General features: G+C 37.0%; 1 pseudogene; it reads left to right on the top strand.

The window, feature by feature from the left end:
- The first annotated feature begins 1,612 nt into the window (after positions 1–1,612).
- Positions 1,613–19,733, top strand: LOC110575551 (annotated as a pseudogene).
- Positions 19,734–19,944: the final 211 nt, after the last annotated feature.

Raw genomic sequence — 19,944 nt, 5'->3', positions numbered from 1 at the left:
AAAAAGATAGTTTTTCTGGGAAGTGAAGAAAGATTAGTATAACCAGCTAAGCCTTGATGTTCATCATGTTTGAAGTGCTTTATGGTATTTGCTGTGGGTATTTATTGCCGTTGCCTAGTGGGCGAAAGTGAGAAAGTACAGAATTTTGCATTCACTAAGGTTAAGTCCAACCCAATGGAGAGGGAGGGCTCCAACTCTTGGTACCACTATGCATTACAAGACTGTAGAGTTGTATTAATATTGTAAGAAAAATCTTCCTTTATCCTTAGAAATATAGGTATTAACAAAAAGAAGTTTAAAAAGAGGATCATGAAAATAGTAAGGCCAATTCTAAAAATATTAACCATTGCATCCTAATACATTTGCTAATAGACTGTATGGATCTTTAAAAAAATAAGTGCTCATTTTGAAACAATCTAATACTGTGATATTTACTCTTCTCTTCCTCTCCTTTTCGCCTTCTCTCCCTCCCCCTTCCTTCCTTCATTTCTTTTTTTCCCTTCTGCTTTGTCAGAAGATATTCAGGTAGCCAAAGGACCACAGCTAAGCTGTTTGTCTTTTGCCATGTTATATTTTGATTTCCTGGCTACAGGGAAGAACTTTGAAAGTTTTTTTTAGATCTGAAAAGGATGTTTTAGGATTTTTGAAGAGCAGTTTCAATCAATTAACTTGGTCAAATTTTCTAGGTAAAAAACATCAGGGAAATTGAACTGGAGTTGGGCACACAGATAGGAAAGGGGCTTTGTACATAAAATTTAGGGTTTTTTTTTTTTAAAAAGTTTATCACCACCTTTACTAAAGATTATATTCTCTTTACACTGGAGACATTGGAGTACAGAATGTATTTATTAAGGTGTGTCAGGAGTCTTGAAATATTCTGAGAAGCAAGTTCTAAGAAAATCCTATATTTTGCATAAGCAATAGATTGGCTTTAATGTAACATACTGTGGATATTATAATACAAGGAGCTGGACAATGAAAAATTGTTCATTCCAAATGGCTCTTAATTAAAAAGGAAAAAGAATTCCAGTTTAGACATACTCTGTATATTAGGAGGAGACCAGCATGGATGGAAGGCCTGTCCAAAATGCCCAAATGTATAATTTCCTCTCCTTTCCTTCTCTTTCCTTTCCAGCCTGTTTGTCCTTGGTGCTTTCATCACTGAGTGCATTGTCTCATCATCTAACAGTTTTAAATTCAGTATGCATTGTTTTTTTTTTTTTTTTAAAGATTTTATTTATTTATTTGAGAGAGAGAGAATGAGAGACAGCACAAGAGGGAAGAGGGTCAGAGGGAGAAGCAGACTCCCTGCTGAGCAGGGAGCCCGATGCGGGACTCGATCCCGGGACTCCAGGATCATGACCTGAGCCGAAGGCAGTCGCTTAACCAACTGAGCCACCCAGGCGCCCCTCAGTATGCATTGTTAAGATTTGTTAGAAAAATACCTTTTACAGACAATTTTATGTCTAGCTTCAAATTCTGTCGGGATCAACTTATTTTAAATTAAAAGACTGCAAAAACTTGCATTTTTTTACTCTAAAGACATGATGGAATTCACTGCCATATTTAAAATGTTCATACAGACTGCCAAAGTACTACCAGGTTAGAAATAATGACTACTGGAGAATGTTACGGACTACTGAGGCAAGTGGCACCCAGATTGTACAAAGGAGGGTTATCTGTTAAGAAAGGAGACTTGGCCCACCCTGATCAGGTAAATTACTGACTGCTTTCATAACCAAAATCAAGTGAGGCCTGCATTTAATTTTGACCAATGAGGAAAAGCTAGCTGCTGGTGTGGAGGGGAGAAATCATCTCTGTCATCTTCAGCTTCATGGTCTTGGCCCATGAAGTGAATCCTAAGTAATGTGTTACTAATAGTGAAAGAACTAAAATTGTAAATCAGCTACTTTCTAAAAATACATACACTTGAGTGTAGTCAAATGATATCTGATGGTATCATTGCTCCTACGTTCTTACAGGTATGGTTTCCTGAGTGGGAGGAAAAGGTTGACGTAGCAAGTAGCATGAAAGTCTACGTAATCAAGAGCCTGTTTCTCAATGTCACTACCAGCATTGTAGAGAGCAATCAGAACTGACATATAGCAAATATATGTGACAATTAAATATGATTACAATGTTTTACTTTCAGACAAGGTATATTTGAGGTTTGTAAAACTTGGGTAAATGGTGAGGGTGTGTCACATGGGAGACTATCATAAATGATGTGCTATGATATAAAAAATGTTGATAACTCCAAGCTCATGGTTTATGATGGCCACAAAAGAAAACCCTGGACTCTAGAGTCAGACAAGTGTCCTGAACTTTGGGAAAATTTTACAAAAGGTCAAAGACAAAAAAAAAAATTTTTTTTTTTTTTGAAGATTTTATTTATTTATTTGACAGAGAGACAGCGAGAGAGGGAGCACAAGTGGAGGAGTGGCAGAGGGAGAAGCAGGCTTCCTGCTGAGCAGGGAGCCCGATGCGGGGCTCCATCCCAGGCCCCTGGGATCATGACCTGAGCTGAAGGCAGACGCATAACGACTGAGCCACTCAGGCGCCCCAAAGACAAAAAATTTTTGACCCACAGACTTGAGTCTCAAAAAGGGATTATGGCTAACAAAGGGAGATTTTAAAAACCCAAAAACTTTTAGCTGAATAATTGTGAAATAATTTAAATAAAACAGGAGACAGCTCAGGAAAGTTGAATGGCTGTCTACTCATCTGAAAGTTTAAATAATATATGTAGAAGATATAAAGAAGGAAGAGTAATCAAGGATGAAGGTAGAGGTGTAGCAAATCTATTATGAAAGTGCCATAAACTAGGGCCCCCAATAAACTGAGAATCAAAAATATGGTAAAGTTGGCCAGAAGGAACTGGAAGGCTTTTCTGTTGTTGTAGTTGTTAAAAAGAAAAAGGAAATAATAAGTCTACTGTTTAGAGATGATAAGAGAAAGTATATCAAAGAAGTAGCAGAATCATTCAACTCCTATTTTTTCTTCTCTTTTCTAAATGGGTTTTTCAACTGAATATGGAGAAGAAACTACGAAAAGTGAAAATTTTAGCCAAAGATAGGTAAGGGATTAGTAAATTAACTCCAGGATATTTTAAATGAGGCCGGATAAATTACTATGATGGTAAGAGAATTTTCAGCCATAATCTCAGAGCTACTGTTTAGTAGTCTTTGAAAAGTCATGGCAAATAGGAGAGATACCACAGATCATTAATGACTAACTTTCATCTTTATTTTTGAAGATTAGAATAGGGTAGGTTTTGGAAATTATGGGCACCTTGATTCATGCATGCAGAACTGACAACAGATTGTTAAAAGGCTTGTTTTTGAGCATGCAGAAATGAATGTTATGGTCATTAGCAGCCAACAAATGTCAACTAAGGAGAAGCTTTAATAAACCAGTATGGCTTACTTTTTAGGAGGTTACTAGGCAGATAGATCAAAGGACTGCTTGAAAATCAAATAGTAGCTAGCTATTGTTATTTGTCCTTCCTTGATGGAGTACTAAGGGTTGCTTCCTCTCAAAAATGTCTAGTAATGGCTTTAAATAACACGAGAAAGTGTTTGTCAGGGTGCCTTTCCCCTATTTAGCATTTTTGTAAATGACTGGATGAACACAGACTTCTCAGTTCTGCAGAGGACATGAAAATAGGATATCTTAAGTAGGTGCTTCTCAAACTTTTCCACACAATATTCCTAATGGAAGGGGAAAGTAAACATGTACATCTGAGAAACCAGGGCAATTATCCTAAGTGGCTGCCAAAAGAGAGATGTTTCTCTGAATTATTTTGTCTTAATTAATAACTATGTGAATTTCCACTCTATTTCATATTTTTTAAAAATATAAAATAATTCTCTAATCAACTTCTTTCCTTCCTTCCTTCCTTTCTTTTTCTTTCTTTTTTGTAAAAATTGGCATCTCTGTGCCTTTGAATACTTTGGCACAGATTCCCCTGAGGTGCTCTGCTTATCTTCATCCAAGTCAATCATAAAAACCTTAAATAGAATAGGCTAAAAAACAGAGAACTATGGCTCTCTGTTAGAGGCTTTTTCATGCTGAATAAAGCCATCAATGAATGGACTTATAGGATAGGTAAGACACCAAACTTGAAAAGGATCTTAATAAGATGGCATATTAACAGAATTAAATCTAACAGGGATAAATATAAAAATTTGCATTTAAATTGGCACAAATATAGGTGTTCAAGTGATAAAAAAATCTGTGACTTGAGATTTTTAATTTAGATTTAGAATGATTCCAATCGTTCTATGAACCAACAGAGTTATGTAATTGCTAAGTATGGTAGCATTAAATTACTTTAATGTAAGTGGTAGATAGACCAAGAAAGGTAACAGTCCCTCTATGTTCTGCATTAATAAACCATTTTTATAAGAGCAAGTTTAATTTGGGTGCCAAATTTAATAGGGACCTTGATAAACTATGGAGTATCCATAGGAAGAAAACTAAGATCACCAAGCATCTAGAAACTTTATCATGCAAGAAAGGGTTTAGAACCTAGAGCATAGACATAGACTATGAGGAGACCAGATGAGCTTAGTGCAGCACATGTCACTAAATGTTGTCCTAGAGCATGGTGCTGAGAAGCATCTACTTACGTTTTCAAAATGGAGGTTACTGGGTTCTGCAGGTAGAAATTTCAATTCAGCAGCCTGGGGCCTTGGAAGTTGCATTTTGATACTCAAGCCAGGGGAATGATACAGGTGAGGTGAAGACTCTGAGAAACACTGTTCTATGTAATGGATGTAGTAGCAGTATTGGAATTATAAAGAAGCAGAGTGGCTCCACATGAAAAAAACCAATAATCTTTCTTGGTAACAACTAGAGTTAGAAAACAGTATAGAAAGGCGTATTGCAATAATATCATTCGGGACATTCATGGATATTCCAGGAGTCAGGGATGATACAGAAGGGACACTGAAGGACACTGTAGACTGAAAGTCCTCTGGTCAATCATTTGGACTATAACAGAGAGAAAGAAAAATTAATAAAAGTATATTCATTGGTTTTAGTGGAAAGAGAATGCTAACATTGGTATTTATGAGTAGCCACTTTTTTGTTTAATTTATAATAAAGTTGATTTTGTATACAAACATCTGACTCTTGATTTGTTTAAACAGTGCATATGTTGATGTTGTTTTCCTTTTATGCAGTTAATTTCAATTAAGTGGTTGCATGAAAGAGTTATTGTAATTTTTTTCTCTTTGGCATAGGATATAACATTGATTTATTTCTTAATTATTCAGGGAAAACCCCCCCAATGTTTATGGATTATTTTGGTACAATTTTTAGGCACAATTTAGTCCTTAGAGAAAAGCAGCAATTTTTGAGAATACCATGAACTACAAATTGCCTGCGAAAGAAATAAACATCAAATTCCCATGAATGTCCTGCCATTGGTGCAGACTGGTGAGTATGGAGAGCAGGAGAAGGAAGTGTTAAAGGACTGCAAGAAAGAAGAGAGCCGAGAGTATATGCAAAGCAAAAGCAAAATCACCAGAAAACAAAAGGCAAATATCAAGTGCAAATATATGGACCTTGCGTCTGAGACTTGGTAGTTCCAGCATGAGCTATAGGGAAGAGACATGAAAGTGAGTGGGACCAGAGTTGGAAGCCTCGGAAAGGCATTGCTTCTAGGAAAGAAGGAGCTAGAGTACAGTGGTAATCACCAAAGACATGGTATTAAGAAAAAAGAAAGAAGCAAGAGGGGGAAATTAAAGCAAATGCACTGACATTGATCATTTAATACATTTAATTGAAGAGCAAAGACTAAAACAAGAGTGGGTACATGAGTGGAAGAATTGTATGTGAACAGTGTACAAATGGACAGAGTAGGAAGAATGCAACTAAAAAATGGAAGAAGGAAGAGAGAAATAGGAGAGTAGAAGATTAATTGCCTGCTAGATAAGTAATAAGCGGAAGTCAAAGGATACTATTTAAAAATTATAGACCAGATAGTAAAATGTTAAGTAGGAAGGAAAAGAATTAAAAGCACTATAAAAGACCCTTTAAAACAACAAAAACAAAATGCATGCCTTTCTAAAAGCCAAGTGAAATTAAAAAACAAACAAAATAAACAAGCAAGACATGAAATCGAGAAAGAGTAAAACTATTTGTTTTTAAAGACAAAGAAAAATACCCTCAGGGTTTCCAAGCAAAAAGGTCAAATTACTTAAAAGGTTAAGAAAATTAGGTAGTCATCAGACTTCTAAAAAACAACATACTAAACAATGTACAGCAGAGACGCCTTTTGAGGAAACTCAGAGCAAAGAAAATGTAAGCCAGGAATCTTCTTTACAGTTAAGCTACCCTTTGAGGTTAAAGAGGATAAAAAGCTATTTTCCCCTTTTCCTAACAGGTTTAGTGGTTTAAAGCATATTTTGCCATGATTTTGTCAGGGAGGAATCTGGAAAGAGCTTAGCTGGGTTGTTCATTTCTGATGCTATCATGTCAGTTGGGATGGCTGAGGCTGAAGAATACACCTGCAAGATAGCTTCTCTACTCACATGTCTGTGCACTGGTGGGACAGTGGAAGGCTGGGTTTAGATGGGTCGCTCCCCTTCTCTGCAGTTTCAGGGCCTCTGCACATGGTCTCTGTAGCTGAGTTGTCAGACTCCTATGTGGTGGCTCAGGGATTCAAGAAACCAAAGCAGAAACGGACAGTCCTCTTAAAAGATACACCCAGAACAACATATTCTGTTGATCTAAGTAGTTACAGCCCAATCCATAATCAATGGGGGAGATAAATAGAACCCCACCTATCAATAGAAGTGTGTAAAAAAATGTATGGCCATCATCTTCAATCCAGCAAGTAGAACCTCCCACCTAGACATTAAAAAACAAAACAATAAACAACCCTTGGTGAAAGCTAGAATATGAGAAGTTTCAGAATTCCTGAAAAATAGGGATAATTTAAAATTCTATATATAAAAATCAAGATACTTTTAAAAAGCAATCAGCAGAATATTCATAGTGGCAAATATATATGTCAATAAAAAAGTGAATAAAAATAAGTAAATTAAATTTCCAAAAAAATTAGAAAAAGAGCAAAAAAGTAAGCAAAAGAAGCAAATACTGAAGGCAGAAATAGACATTAATGAGGCAGAAAATAGAAAAATAGGAAATCAAATAAATCCCATTTTTTTGAAAAAATGAACTAACGAGATGATCACTAAGAAATTTAATTTTAAAAGGGGATAAAGGGCAAATATATAACAAAATGACAAGAGAGAAATAACTACTGATACACAGAAAATTTTAAAAATCAGAAGACTATTTTGCATACCAATATGTAAATAAATAAGAAAACCTAGATGAAATGCATCATTTCATAGGAAAATACAACTTACCAAAATGGACCCAAGTATTGATAGAAAGCATAAGCAGAGCAGTTATAATAGAGTTAAAAGAAGCTATCAAGGAACTGTCCCCCAAAAGTCACTGGGCCCAGATGATATCATAAGAAAATTCTCCAAAAGAGACCAAAAGAGATAATCTTCGTGTTACTTAAACCACTTCAGAGAAAATGAAGGAAAATTTTCAAATTCTTTTTACAAAGCAATTATAACACTAATATCTAAATATGATAAAGATAATTTAAAAGGAATATTTCACATATCATTTATGAATACTGACATAAAATAACCCAAAATAAAATTTTAGTGAAGAGACTTCAACAGCACATTAAGAAAACAGCATGACCAAGTAGGGTTTATAAAGAAATGCAAGGATAGTTCAATATTAGGAAGTCTATTAATATAAACTACTATATTAATTCATTGATAGTTCCGAAAAGCCTTTGAAAAAAGTCAACACTTATTCCTAATAAAAACTCTCAAGAAAATAAAAATGGGTGAATAATTCCTTTATGCATGATATTCATATATCCATAGATCACTGATTAGGAAATGTCACATATCATTGATATGATTAGGGTTGACATATATACACACATATATTTTTTTTTTAAGATTTTTAAAAAAAATTTTATTTATTTGACATAGAGAGAGACAGAGAGAGAGGGAACACAAGCGGGGGGGGTAGGAGAGGGAGAAGCAGGCTTCCCGCAGAGCAGGGAGCCCGATGTGAGGCTTGATCCCAGGGTCCTGGGATCGAGCCCAGCATGAGCCTGCTTCTCCCTCTCCCTCTGCCTGGGGCTCCCCGTGCTTGTGCATGCACTGTCAACTAAATAAATAAAATCTTAAAAAAAAAAAAAGGCATACCCATCAAGAACAGGAACACAGCAAGAATGCCTACTATCTCCACTATTATTTAACATAGTACTAGAGGTATTAACCAACTCAATTAGACAAGAGAAAACAATTAGAGGTGTAATAATTGGAAAACAAAAAAAGAAGTAAAATCTCTATTTGCAGATGATGTGATAGTAATGCTGAAAAACCTAAAGAATTAGTGATAAAAACAACTCAAAAAAACAATAGAAATGAGCAAGGTGGCAGTCTGTAAAGCCAACACATCAAATTTAATAACTTCTGTATGTACAAATAATAACCAGTAGAAGATAGTATGGAAAAGAAAACCCTGTTTACAATAGCAAAACAAACAGACAAATAGCTAAAATAGGAAAAAATGAAATGTGAAATATTTAAAATTCACTTAAAGAAAAAATCGTTCCTGAAAGATATAAAAACAAATCTGAACAAAGCGGAAGGCATTCCTTATTCCTGATTAGGATGTTTCAGTGCCATCAGGATGTGTTATCTCCAAGTTAATTTATAAATTTAATATCCCAATAAAAATACCAACAAACCCTTTATTTTTCTGGAGCTAGACACTAACTACTTAGAAAAAAAAGGGAAATAATAAAACATACACACATATCTGCTTATTCTTTCAAAAAAACACAGGTAATAAAGCAATGAAATAGATTGCCTACTAAGGATGTGTGTGGAGAAGCAGGGGGTGAGGAGGGGGTGATTTAGGGTGGGAGGAATAGGGGAGAGAGCACACTTCTCTGAGTATACCTTTTTGAAAGCATATTAATCTTCTACGTATTCAAAAATTAAAATTGAAACCTCAAGTATGGGAAAAGAAGTATGTAAACTAAATGCAAACAAAAACAAATGAACTCCAGCTGTATTTCCAATTCATAACCTGTCCACATTGAAGGGGGGCAGGAAAAAAGAATTTAAATAAGTTTTTCATTTTCATTTTAAATTAAAATTTTAATTTTGAGGTAATTGTAGATTCACATGCAGCTATAGTGGGGGGAGGCTAGGATGCCTCATTACAGCCTGGCAGGGATGAAAGGCTAAGCTCCTCACTTGGCCTTTGCTGGTGGTGAAGATGGGGCGAAGATGGGGCCCCAGCTTTTTCTGTGGTATTTGACTGGAGTAGAGTGGTTATTATCCAAAAGTTTCCTGTCTTGCTAGGCTGCCCTTTCCTAATCCTTTGGCTAGAGAAAGCAGCCTTTTGCTGTTTTTGTCTGTGCTTGTTGGCATTTCGGGATTGACAGCTTCTTCAGCTCCAAGTGTGGCATACAGAAGGCAAAAAGAAAAACCAGGGAACTCATCATCATGTTGTCCCTCGGGTCTTGAGGTACCTCGCTAGTCTGCCTTCTCTCTACCTTTCAGAGTCTTCTGTTTAAGTATAAAGTCCATTTTTTTTAGTTGCACTGAATAGAAGAAATAAAAAACAGTATGTCTATTCCATCTTACTAGAAGTGGGAGTTTTTCCCAAGTAACTTTTGAATATAGTCCTTTTATAATCTTGGTCTAAGGGGGGAAAAACCCACAAATAAATCTTGAACTCTTTCTTTTGGTATTTTTTTTGGAATATTATAAGTGTAACAATTCTAAAACTATTTCCTATGTATTGAAGGAATAAGAGAACAGTGAATGGGTTGATATTCTTGGAAGCCCGGATTCTTACTGCACAGGGAGATACAAATATGGGGAAAAGAAAGAGAAGGAAAAACCTGGTGGGGTGGATTGAAATGTGGAATTGAAGGTATGAACTTATTATTTCATATCTCTATCTATCCATCCATCCATCCATCCATCCATCCATCTGCATATATTTGCCTCTTTTAGCTCTCTATCTTTGGAACCAGCTATAAGCAATTATACTCCAATAGTAATCAGCACACCTAGTACCAAATCTTGCCTTCTAAATACCATTCCCCACTGAAAGGAACATTCCTTGGAGAAATAGCTAATTTCAAGATGGTGGTAAGGAAGGTAAGAGTTGAACCAGAAGCATCTTATTGCGTCAGAATATAAAGAAGTTCTTTAAAAATGGGTAACATCAAAAGCCCCCTTGAAACCACTTTGCAGGTTTTTCTTCTGGCTAGATCTGGGACAATTTGAGCATAAAAATGAGTGAAGATGGTAATGAATTATAACCCACTAAGTAAAATAGAAATCCATGAGTCAATCCATGGATAGTATATAGCGGACAGGTAGGTAGGCAGGTAAGTAGGGAAGTATGTAGGTAGGTAGGTAGGTAGGTAGGTAGGTAGATAGATAGATAGATAGATAGATAGATAGATAAGTCCCAGCTCTTCCATATAGCAGAAAGCTGACTGATAAATCAGGAGTTGGAAAATCACCATTTTGTAATTATCAGACTGAAGATTGGTTTGAGCAAGAATCACCAATGAATGGCAAATCTAGGGGGAAAAGTTTGAGAAGGATTAGGATATTTGCATGGTTTTCCAAATGTCTCCCCACAGACTGCTCATTATTGCAATGGGAAAAATAATAACTGTACAGTGGATAAGAACAAACCATTGGGAAACGAAAATTAAGATCACTGGTAGGGGGGCAAGAGACATAACCTGCCTTGATATGTTATTTCCTGAGAAGGGCACACTATCACTTACATAGTATTCTGGCTGGGGATAAAATAAACAGAAAAAAAGATTTTATTTATTTATTTGAAAAAAAGAGAGAGAGAGAGAGAGAGAGAGAAGCAGGTTCCCCGTTGAGCAGGGATCCCAATGCGGGGCTCGATCCCAGGACCCTAGGATCAGGACCTGAGCTGAAGGCAGAGGCTTAACCAGCTGAGCCACCCAGGTGCCCCTAATAAACAGAATCTTATGAGAAAATAGTAGACTAGCCCAAATTGAGGAACTCTTGAAAATAACTGACCTGTATTCTTTAAAAGTATTTATGTCATTAAAGATAAAGAAAGACTGACAAATTGCTCCAGATTAATGGAGACTAAAGACTAAATAAGAACTAAATGCAGTATGTTATGCTGGACTGGATCCTGGACTCTTTGAAGAGAGAAAACGTGTAAAGGACATACCTGGTGAAATTGGGATAAGGATGCTTGATTAGATAAAAGTGTTATATCAGTGTTAAATATTTTGAATTTAATAGCTGTACTGAACTTATGTAAGGGAATAAAAATCAAAACTCATGTTCTTAAGAGATGCACATGTAATGCTGAGGAGTTAAACGGTTTGATGTATCATGATGTATGCAACCCATACTTCAATATATATTTCCAAAGAGCAAGAGGTTGATTGTGCAAATGTGCCAAAATGTTAACAACTGGTGAATCTGGATAAAGGATATTTTGGAGTTCACTTGTAACTTTCTTATGAGTTTGAAATTGTTTTAAAGTCAGAAAAATAAAAAACAATAGGGGATAGTAGATCAAAGGTCAGAATGAAGGTAGGAAATGAAAACCCTGCTAAAGCCCTGGCTCTGAATTATAGATAGAAATCTGGAATGAAACTATTTTTGTTCAGGTTGGCAGAGGTTATGATTATAATCATTTTTCATATATTCAACATATACTGGAAGAACAGAACTTCAATGAATGTAAGTGGTTATATCAGGTTCTTTAGCTTGTTGGGGAAGATGAACATTTAAGAAGTAGTGAAAAATTGAAAATTGGTTTTGATATTAATGCAATTAAGGTGTATCCTTAGATAGAATTCAATGGTGCAAATGCATTATTAGAATACAACCACTTTAGGCAGGCATTTTTGGTATTTGTTTAAACATGATCTGTGCCATATGTCCCAACACACTGTATCTATAGCCAGTGCCCAAGCACAGCAGCTGATTCCCTTTCTTCTGGACAAATGGAGTAGTTTCCTTAGCCCAGGAAAATGCTTACGAACTCAACATTCATTGAATTCTCTTTCCTCAGGACTCCTTTCCCCACCTCCTCACACACTCTTGCCAATCCTGATATCCTTTTACCCTTAGCAGAATCTTACTTCACTTTAGCAGTTTGCACATTTGTAAAATTGGACACCTGGGGTTTTAGTTTTCAAAGCATTACTCAACGGGTGTGTCCCAGCTTCTTGGCTTCTTTGACTATGTGTGCACATCTAGAGTGTGCATGCTTATGCACATGCCTGGCAGTTTGCTCCTTGATAAACTGGCCCTCTAGTACTCTCTTGGAATTAAATTGAGTTCTTGATGTATGGCTACAAATGTATTGACTGTAGTCATGTTTCAGAGGCCAAACTCTCAGAAGGAAGCAACCATGTCTGTCGATTTGCTAGGTGTCATATAGGACTGTTTAATAGGTATTTCATGATGACCAAGGATTCTTTTGGACAGTTTTATGGCTCTGATATCCACTTATACTTAACAAGTATGACCTGAATTATTAACTTTTTGCTTGATGGCAGAAAACAAATTCTAACAAAGGATAATAAAAGATTAAAATAGAGATGCACATGTCAAATTGAGGAGTAAAGGGGCATGATATATTATGATGTATGCAAACTATTCCTCAATATTTATTTGGAAAGAGCAAGAGATTGATGATGCAAATGTGGCAGAATGTTAACAACTGGTCAATCTGGATAAAGGATATTTTGGAGTTGTTTCCCCACCAAGAGAATCAAGGCCTCCTTGCAGTGCGATAAGTGGCCAAATATTTATTACTTCAATTTGAATTAATTTTTTCTTGCTGAGATTGAACACCTATCTGCTCATATATTTTGGTTGTTTATTCTCTTGTGAATAGCTTGTTTTTTGACATTTTTTCTATTGGGTTGATCTTTACCTTTTTAATTTGTAAGAATATCTAAATATTAAGGATATTAACTGTATATCTGCTATACATATTGCAAATATTCTTCCCTTCTTTTCATATGCTGTTTAGCCTTATTTATAGTGTTTTGCACAGAGAAGTTTTATATTGCTGTGTAGTTAAATCAGTTCATATTCACACTTATGGTTTCTGGCCTTATTACTGTACTTAAAAAGTCCTCCTTGTCCTCAAATTGCATATATATTCTCCAAATGTTCTCCTGAGCTTTTTATAGCTGTATTTTACTGTGAAGTTTCTAATTTACATGCAATTTTAATTTATGCATGATGTGAAGTAGACAGCAGATATAATCCAAAATTTTGGTGAATTAATTTTTTGGTGAATTAAAATTAACTTAGTTTTGTAAATTTAATATTTCTTGTAACTTTACAATGGAAGGATCAGACTATGTATGTTTAAAATATATTTATAATGAAAAATTTAAATAATTATTTTGTTCTCAAGGGGAGAAATTATAGAGATTTTATTTATTTATTTATTTATTTGAGAGAGAGAGAGAGCATGAACAGTGCAGAGGGGCAGAGGGAGAGGGAGAAGCAGACTCCTCACCGAGTAGGGAACTTGCCCTGTGGGGCTGGATCCCAGGACCCTGGAGATCATGACCTGAGCAGAAGGCAGACGCTTAACCGACTAAGCCAGCCAGGTGCCCCGGAATTTTGTTTTTCTATCTTGATATTTTCATGTAAGGGGGTATTATCATGAGCCCTTTGGGTATTTTTTCTTTTTTCTTTTTCTCTCCTTCTTCAAGCCTCCTTTTCAAAGGGGGGCTGTTAATGTGAAAGTCAAGTGTCAACTGGGTCCTAGTTGCAGGCAGCAGCCTCACACACCTGAGCCAGCTCCCACCTCCTGCACTGCCTGCCTCATGGATGGGTCAGGACCAGATGTTTTCCATGGTGTCTGGTTTTGTGTGATGTGCACATCTAGGGTAGGAAGGAGACAGGCCTACTTATCTGCCCTGTGCTCCCAGGGTGGCTGTCAAGGCAGTTTGCAGTCCTCCATTCTCTTAGTCTCTTTGTCCATCTAGCTCTTCATCCCAATGGCTCCCAAGGAAGAAGAGAGGACGTGTGAAGCCTCATTTTGGTCTAAGCCCAAACCATATTTGCTAATCCATCTTCACCAAGGTGTCCTGTAGGCTGAGATTTACTGTGCCTCCAATAATAGGATGTAGCAATGGTTTGTAGCAATGGTTTGTGTTTATGGGCTATTGGAGCAAAATCTAGAAGGGGAGTAGAATGGGAGTAGAGGAAGAGTAAACTGTTGGTACCCCCAGCTTTTCATACATTCTCCTAGAAGCATTCATGGGTGACATCCAGCAAATATTTATGGGGTGTCCACCATGGGTAAAACACTTTGGAGTGGACAAAGCCCTCTAATAGTTCACAATCTAAGTGTGCATAAGTGCCTGTGGGGTTGAGCATGCTTGACTCTATATGTATGTTCAAACCTGCACTCAACTAATTACAATGCAATGTGGTAAGTGGTAGAAGAAATGTTAGCAAAGAGCAAATATTAGCACAGAGAAGGGGGCATTTGACTCCTCCACTTCTTAGCTTATGCCAGACTTCCATTTTCAGTAGGAGACTTGACAAGTGTGCTTGACTACCTGTTGTAGACATACCTAACAACACATCAAGGGATTTGGGTCTCAGTCTGTTCTGTCACTAACTGGGATATCTTTTGTCTATGGGCCTCATTCTTCCCTATTTTGGTGACAAAGGATGTTGGAGTTGGCTTTCCATGATTCCTTATAAAATGCTGTGATTTATTCCTTTCAGGAGATGAACAATGAACTGTAATTGGCAATTCACTGCCAATCACAGTACATACTATCTTTGAGTCAAAAGACACTTTACCAGCCATCTGGTACAGCCCTCTTAATTCAGAGAAGGAAACCAGCACCCAGAAGGATAGGTATTTTGTACAAAGTCAGAGCCATTCTTGGTCCCCAGGTTTCCTCATGTTAGTGCAGCTGAATTACTTAGACTTTGAACAGAATTCAGTTAAGAGTTGCTGGACTAGGGGGCACCTACGTGGCACAGTCAGTTGAGCATCCGACTCCTGGTTTCAGCTCAGGTTGTGATCTCAGGGTGGTGAGATCCAGCCCTGAATTGGGCCCCGCGCTTGGCGAGGAGTTTGTTGAGACTCTCTTTCCCTCTGTCCCTGTGTGCTTTCTGTCTCTAAAATAAATAAATAAATCTTAAAACAAAACAAAAAAAGAGTTGCTAGACTGAATGCCCAATAGAATTCGACTCAACACAATCAGTATAAAACAAATGCATGCAATCCAAGGGATTTCAGGTGAGATACATTCCCTTGAGCAATCAACTGGACATTCTTGGCAGGAGGCAGTAAATGTGATTGGGGAAATATCTGTGAATACCATTCTTTCTGTGCTCCAGAAATGTCACCCTTCTCAGGAATGTGATTAATTGGGTGTTTAGAAACAAACAAACAAAAAAAAACCATGTGAAATAGACTGCTAAGATACTGAAAATTTTCCTCTATTCACTTTAAAACAAATAGCATGTTTACAGCAGATTAAGTAAAAGGCATACTATTGGGTTTTGGTGAACTTGGTGTTCTCTCTTGATTTGTTTCTTGATTTTATCAGTAACTTCCGGGGTGAATGTTAAGTACAGAGTCAGTAAGTGTGAACTGCTCCAAGCAGTGTGTCATGCTGGAAAAAGGAACAGAGCCATTAAATAAAGTTCTGGTTTAAAATAGATTAAGTCTAGCAAGATCAATTTATTTAAATATTAAGTGAGTCCAAGCACCAAATTCACTCCTGTGCCCTCTGACTTTGCTCTCAGTTGGCCTCCTCCTTGTCCCCATCCAAGAACAGCATGGACAGCTGTGGTAGAAAACAGGGTGTGTCTCTGGCTATGGGGCTCAAATGCCACACACTAGATTCTCTCTCATCGTGGCATTTGAGGTTGATATCCACACACTGGCTTTGTTCCCTAGGCAGCTGGGAGGTTGTATGGGGTCACAGGGCTTCTCACATGGGTGCTCGGCTTCACCTTCCCAGTGGCTTCATTTCCTCCTAGGGTAGAAGTGATGCATCTCCATTCCCCGTTAGGATTCCTCAGAATTTTCCAAATGATGAGGTGGGTTTTACCTAGAGTTGATGCCATATTTGGGGGATGACTTCTGTGGGGGACAGGCACTTTACATAACTATCACCTTCACAGAGGATTTTTCTGTTATTGGGTTTTGGGAAACTATTTGTCTGTGGGTAGATTTTTGACTCCATATTTGCATGTGTGTGTGTATTCATACACACACAAATGCATGCACGCATACTGCAAGATGTTTTCCTCTGCTTCTTTTTTACTTTTCACCTGCTAGTCATTCATTTCTTCACTTGACAAAGAGACACTGTCTGCTCTGTGCCAGGCACTGTCTCTATTGACAAGATGTGTGTTTGGTCATGTGACTTAGCAATCTGGTAGGAGTACTTTGGGGTAGTTCCATCTAAGATAATGAACTTTAAATAAAAATAAGCCAGTCATCCATACGAAAAGATGCTCAACTTCATTCACCATCAGAAAAATACACATCAAAACTACAATGCGATACCATCTCAAACCTGTCAGGATGGCTAAAATCAACAACACAAGAAACAACAGGTGTTGGTGAGGATGTGGAGAAAGCGGAACCTTCTTGCACTGCTGGTGGGAATGCAGACTGGTGCAGCCACTCTGGAAAATAGTATGGAGTTTCCTTAAAAAGTTAAAACTAGAACTACCCTATGATCCAGCAATTGCACCACTAGGTATTTACCCAAAGAATATAAAAATACTAATTCAAAGGGATACACGCACCCCAATGTTTATAGCAGCATTATCTACTGCAGCCAAATTGTCCATCAACTAATGAATAAAGATGTGGTATATATGGGTATATATGTATGTATATATACATATGCATATCTACACATATATACACATGCATATGTATATATATAACATATATATTACTCAGCCATAAAATACCATATGTGGTAGATATGTGTATATATGTATATGTGTGTATATATATATTATATATACAACAAAATACTACTCAGCCATAAAAAAGAATGAAATCTTGCCATTTGCAATGATGTGGATAGAGCTAGAGAGTATAATACTAAGTCAAACAAGTCAGAGGAAGACAAATATCATATGATTTCACTCATGTGGAATTTTGTTTTAGATTTTATTTTGAGAGAGCGAGAGTGAGAGAAAGCGAGAGGGAGCACAGGGGAGCAGGAGAAGAGCAAAGGAAGAGGAAGAGAATGTGTAGCAGATTCCACACTGGTCACAGAGCTCAAAGCGGGGCTCAATCTCAGGACCCTGAGATCATGAACTTAGTCGAAACCAAGAGCCAGACGCTTAACTAAATGAGCCACCCAGGCACCCCTCACTTATGTGGAATTTAAGAAACAAAACAAATGAGCATAGGGAAAAGAGAGAAAGGCAAATCAAGAAACAGACTCTTAACTACAGAGAACAAACTGATGGTTACCAGAGGGGAGGTGGGTGAGGGATGGCTTAAACAGGTGATGGGGATTAACGAGGGCATTTATGATGAGCACTGTGTGTTGTATATAAGTGTTGAATCACTAAATTGTACATCTGAAACTAATATTACACTGTATGTTGACTAAGTGGAATTTAAATAAAAACTTAAAAACAAAAAACAAAAAAAAAACCCAGGGGGTGCCTGGGTGGCTCAGATGGTTGGGCATCTGCCTTCAGCTCAGGTCATGATCTCCAGGTCCTGGGATCGAGCCCCACATCGGGCTCCCGGCTCAGTGGGGAGCCTGCTTTTCCCCCTCCCTCTGCCTGCAGCTCCCCCTGCTTGTGTTCTGTCTCTCTCTCTCTCTCAAATGAATAAATAAAATCTTAAAAAAAAAAAAAAAAGCCAGACACCAAGGAATAATAATTTTAGAGAGTCATAAAGGAAATGGGAAATTTATAATATCCAGGTACTATTCCCAGCATCAACTTTCTTAGTTATGTGATGAGTTAATTAATGTAGTTGATCTTTTCCTCAGAGTGAAGGAGTTTTTTGGTTTCAGAAGTAGAACATGATTTCTGTGGTGCTGCAAGACTGATTCAAACTACACCAATCCTTTCAGATAAATGCCAAGCCTATTATATTTTTCAAATCCAGAAGACCTTGTAATTTCATACATAAATTATCATTGATACATTAAAAAATGATTTCTAACTTTTAATTTGATTCTATGCTTTTGGTATACCTCTCTGTACATGTAGGAGATTAAAAAAATTATGGTTTTCCCCATAAATGTAAAAGTCTTCAATTTACAGCCACAATTTCTGCCTTTGTCTTTTAATCCCTGGGCCAATATAATCCAGATTTGACTACCTTCTTGGGGGCTATATTTTCTACTCTAGGCACTGATTTTTTCTCCAAGAATGGTGAATCATGAGACAAATTGTTCTTGTTGAAGACTCAGATGTGGATAAAGATTATTATGTATCTACTATTTGCTACACATGAAACATTCCATGTGGAAATTTGTCTTAAAGCTCCATAACTGTATTACATTACTAGTTTAACACTTATTTGAATAGAGAGAGAAATGTTTAACACTATTAAGAAGACAAGCTTGATAGGAAGTGATGGAAAAGTCTCATCTTGAAGAGACACAGTGGTGGGCCAACTCCAAATATTCTCAGAAGGAATTTTAAAGGAAATCTTTTAGTAAATCTGTATGTATACATAAAAAATGGACTGAAAAGAAACTAGTTAAGGAAGGCAGAGCTAGGAAATTATCATATAAAACAGTACTAAGTGCATGTTTCTACCCGCACATGCCTAATTTCAAGAATTATGTCAAGTAAACAATCTACTTAGTAATTGTCAGGGAAAAACTGTCCTGTCGAGGCTTATTATGTTTCTCCTCCTATGCTGGAAACATGTAATATGTTGGATAAAAATTAATTTGTTAGCAATGGGCAAGATAGAGATTTGAAATGTTAAACCAAGCATCCTTTGGAGAATCATTTTATCTTATGTCCCAGTTTCCAAATAGGATATATTGTTTTGGACTCCTGAATGTTCTTGACACGAACTACTGAGGCTGATGCAGAATCCTTACCTGTGAGGTCTTGAATTCCAGATGGAATTTTGAGTTAAGTATGGCTCTGTCGGAGGCAAGGAAACATTCTAAGGGAATTACATTCTAAATGTAATTTTCCTTTTAATAAACAAGGCAGTCCAAAGGACAGCACTATCACAGGCAGCACACCTGAGGGCAGGGTTTTAGGTTATAAGAGAACTGAACGTAATGCTCTTCATCTGAAGGCCAGCGGGTATCTTACTAAGTCTCCTTTGAAACAACAACTTCAGGCCTTATAGATTGGGACCGGCTGGGATTGCAGAAGGATTGACATCCCTTTGGCTACAGATTTATTACATCAACCTTGGAAGAGGAAAAGAAAAAACAAAAAGAAATGGCTAGTTCAAAGCCCAAATTCCTGTTTTATAGATATAAGCTGTCCAGGTTCCTATAAGATTACCACCGTTTTCAGCCATGCTGAGATGGTGGTTCTTTGTGTAGCCTGTTTAACAGCATTGTCCAGCCAATAGGAGGAAAGGCCAGACTCACAGGAGGGTATTCATTTAGAAGAAGGCAGCACTAATGATCCACACCACCTCTTGAATTTGTGTTCTATCACAGAAAGCCTTAACAGTTCAGTAATTCAATTACTCTACCAAGATAATGTAATTTAATTTTGTAAGGTATACAACAGTGATCTCCTATTTTGGTGTCAGTTTTTCAATAAAGTTTTGGTTATGGGCAATAAATAAATATAATAAAATTACAACTTTAAAAACCAAATCTTAACTTAA

Source organism: Neomonachus schauinslandi, chromosome 2 (genome assembly GCF_002201575.2).
Source record: "Neomonachus schauinslandi chromosome 2, ASM220157v2, whole genome shotgun sequence".
In the NCBI taxonomy this organism is placed as follows: domain Eukaryota; kingdom Metazoa; phylum Chordata; class Mammalia; order Carnivora; family Phocidae; genus Neomonachus; species Neomonachus schauinslandi.
The sequence above is the reverse complement of the archived record's forward strand: the minus strand, read 5'-3'. Positions and strand labels throughout refer to the sequence as shown.